The following is a 4,099-nucleotide window of genomic DNA, read 5'->3' as shown; positions in this document are numbered from 1 at the left end:
AACGACGACGTGAAAGGAGAATTGGAGCCATGTCCCTGGGGATTGACGAATGGAAAGTCTTTGAGTGGATTATAGACCTCGGCAACAAACAATCCAGATGAAGGAGGAGAGGCGTTGGTGGAGAAATAACGCCCAGGGATATGAAGGTATTCACCGTAGGTTGTTTGGGCTGGTGAATAACCTAAGTCAGTTTTAACTGTGGAAAGAAGTCCGAGAAGGACCTAAGGAAGCTCATTTGTCCAGTCATCACTTGTTTGTGAGTTTGGTCATGAGTGCAATTTTTCAAGTCCAATGGAACCATTCTACAAGTCCAATGGTCTTATGGTGGTACGCAGTAGCGCGAGAACACTTGTATCCAAGACATTGGCTTAACTCATGCCAAAGAGATGACTCAAATTGGCGACCTTGATCAGGAGCAATTACTTCTGGAACACCAAATCTTGCAATCCATCCTTGAAGCAACGCGTTGGCACAATCTTCATTTGTCATTGAAGACATTGGTACCATTTTGGGCCATCTAGTTCAGTGATCCACCATTGTGAATAAATAACAAAATACATTAGACCTTGGGAGGGGACCAACAATGTCGACATGAGGATGTCCAAAAAGTCCAGTTGGCAGATCGAAGTCTTGTAGTGGAGGGCAGTTATGTCAAGTTACTTTGCCAAGTTGGCAATGCATGCATGAACGGACAAATTCTCAAATGTCTTTCTTCACGTTATGCCACACAAATGCAGGTGTTATGGAAGATGTTGTAGGGCTGAGACAGGGATGACTCAGGTCGTGGAATGTTTGAATTACTTTTACAACCCAAGATTGTGGAACCACTGGACTCATGTAGTTTGTTGAAACATCACATAATATTTGAACACCATTTATATTACCGAATTCATGCCTTAAACCTGTAATAGCTACAGGTAAAGCTTGAATGTCGGGGGTCATTGGACTGAGAGTCTCCAAAGGCGTTCCAATAGAAAATCACTCCTCCAAATGAGTTGATGTAACAAAGGGCATCTGCAACATAATTGTCCTTTCCATTGACGTGGCAAATGTTGGTCGTATATTCGGAAATGAGGGAGAAATGTCGCGATTGAAGGGAGGTCCTGACAAGACCTTTAGAGTGAGTAGCTGAAGTTATTACTTGATGATTGGTGGATACCGTGAAATAATAACCTTCCAGAAGCTGGTGAAAGTGAAGAATGGCCTCTTTAATGGCCATTAATGCCAGATCAAAGGTACTGTAATTTGATTCAGTTTCTAATACGACTCTGGAAAAGAACAGAGGGGTTCCCCTTGGTTCTTTTTAGCCTGTGGCTTGTTTGGCTTGGTCTTGTTACATTGAAAGTAGCAAAGGTAGGGCTTCATGAAAACTGTCAAGGAGTGCATCAAAGCCATCCATCCAAAGTAATGCCACGTTTTTGTAATCACGCAACTTAAGTACCAAAATTGGACTCGGATAATCCGTTTGATCATAGATTTCTAGACACTGGATGTCGGACGACCAACCACTCGGTTGGCTAAACAGTACAATAAACCGGTTTGTAATCAATTCCCAGGAGACCATCCATTGTAACTTCATTGAACTGGGATTGAAAATCCAACTGTTCCTCATCCTGATTCCATTGAAAAAAAATTCAAGATGATCCTGTAGGAGTTTGTAGGTGGCAATCTCCAATTGATTTTGGCCGGTCTTCATGTATCCATAGAGCCTTTCAACTGCTTGAATGCTTGACAAAAAACCATACAAAGCACATTTCTGCCACGTTTGAATGAGGAGTTTTCCATTGGAATCCGTCAAGACTTTGTAAAGTTCTCTGACTTCTCCAAAAAGGGACAGTGCTTGGTCGACGTTTCTTTCATTGAGTGCTCCTTTGAATGCTGGTGCTCTGGAGAAGCAAGAATTTAAGACATCGAACAAGGAGTCATGGATTTCCAGGAACTTAGCTGTTGCAATGACATCCTCACTCTCAAACCCAGGATATCTCTCCAGATGAAGCCAACCGAGCGCTTTGGCGACGCTTCTGCCCGCAATGGCTTGTATAGCAAGACCAAACTTCATTTTGCATTGCTGGAAGTTGACATGCCGGTCAGAGAGCTTGTTGGCTAACCGCAGACCATGACAATTTTGAATAGCATTTAGCTCCTCAATAAATCTCTGTACGCGACCTACGTTTGGCCAAATGAACTCTTGGTAGTCAGCTAAAGTTGTCAAAAGAAGCTTTATCATATGAGGGGGGTCAAGCATTGCTGACACTTTGTAGTCAGCTTGAGAGCAGGGATGCAGAAACGATGCTTTCATTTCCTCAAGGTCCTTTGAAAAGATGTTAGCCCCAAGGGTTGAAAATGTTGTCAAGTTGTGTTGTGTACCGTCCATTGTATTGTAACATTCCACACTGTAGTGATAGCGCTATTCTCCATAACGAGGTTGCAGGAGTCTTATGCACCATTTTCCATCTTATGTAATTGTAGCTAGCTGTCAGTCTGTCATGAAAATTAAAGACATTCATTAACTTCCATTCCACGGGCAAGTCCNTTCCACAGGCAAGTCCATCTCCTTCCATTCTTTTGCATCTGGTTACAACATGGCGCAGTCGGCAGGATAACCAACTTTGCCAACCCCGGCTCCACCAAGTACCCCACCGTTGTTGCCCCCGTTGGACCCGCGTTGCCCCCGTGCCCCCCGTGAACAACTTCACCATGGCTCGTACAATCACCTCGTCCAAGAACGCGCTCATGACCCGGGTCGCCCTCCTAAAGGCCGGCATTGCGACACCCCCGGCGGACACGGCGTCCCTCAACTAAAATACAGCAAACTGGAGGCGAACAGGAAAGCTTTCGAATTGGAATGGTGGAACCATCTAGGTGATGACCCCGAAGACAGGGCGAACCCCAGCGAGGACAAGATCGCCAAATACAGGGCAAAGTCTATCCAGATGGACTCAGATCTGTTTAAGCTCTCTGGCACGTCGACCCCTTGGAAATGCGTACGTGGATTAGACGCTTCCGCGAATATGGGTCGACATCCCACATTGAGGCCGAATCATTCCCCGTCCAGATGAGCGTCTTCAGGGCGTGCGTGGCCTCGGATCTGGTGGACATAGTGGAAAACATCACCACCATGGCCAGGGTAGAAAGGCACTTTCTCACTCTTTACTCTCTCTTTAATGGACGTTGGGAACTTGTGCAGTTCAAGAAGAATGAGAGACCATTTTCCAAGTTCATGGCCGAGTTCAACCAACGGTCCTCGGAGGCCTCTCTCCGCAAGATGTCTGGGGAGGAAGTGGACGTCTTCTTCGTCCTCCTGGCATGCCAAACGGAGACGGAGCTGTTCACAAAGTTGAGAGAGGTTGTGAACCCCACTCTCAAGACTCTACACGCCGCCGCCACCAACTTTGAGACCATCAAGGCTGAGGCCGCCCCCACCCCGGTCATCCCCGTCAACACCGTCAACGCCGTCAACCCCATGATGCCCACCATTGAAACTGCCGCTGACGTCATTGCAGCTGTGGAGGCCGCGTTCAACATTCAACATTGTTGGGATCAGGAACGCACCCCTCACCAAGATCTCTCTCTCCTGCCACATGGACAACAAGCATTTTGAGGTCTTGGCTCTCCCTGACTCTGGGGCCGCTTGTTCCGTCCTCCCAGAGCAAGACGTCCCCATGGGTGTCAAGCTCCTTCCGTCCTCTACCCACTTGGTTGCAGTCAATGGTTCCCGCATCAAGAACCTGGGAAAAATCCCTCTCTCAGTGTTGGTCAAGAATGGGCCGGAGGTCACAATTGAGCCCGTCATCTCCAATATCCCTGGACCAGCCCTCCTAGGATGTGGAGACCTCAAAGCCCTGGGCATCCTCAGCCAGGAGTTCCCCGCCATCCACACGTGTGTTGCCGCCACACCCAAAGTCGCTACACCCGCCCTTGAGTCCGGCAAAGGGCAGATACAGGCCAGGCAGGCTCAGGGGGAGGAATACCATGATCAAGCTGAGCTCAAGAGGCCCGCAGACAAGAGTGAGCTCTCGTCCTTGGTGGAGCGATCCGTTGGGGCCGCCATCTACCGCAACAAGGCCGGAGGTCCAAGGTTGGCGGGTATGATCCGGAG

This window comes from Tigriopus californicus, chromosome 4, assembly GCF_007210705.1.
Source record: "Tigriopus californicus strain San Diego chromosome 4, Tcal_SD_v2.1, whole genome shotgun sequence".
Lineage (NCBI taxonomy): Eukaryota > Metazoa > Arthropoda > Copepoda > Harpacticoida > Harpacticidae > Tigriopus > Tigriopus californicus.
Note: the sequence above shows the minus strand (reverse complement) of the source record.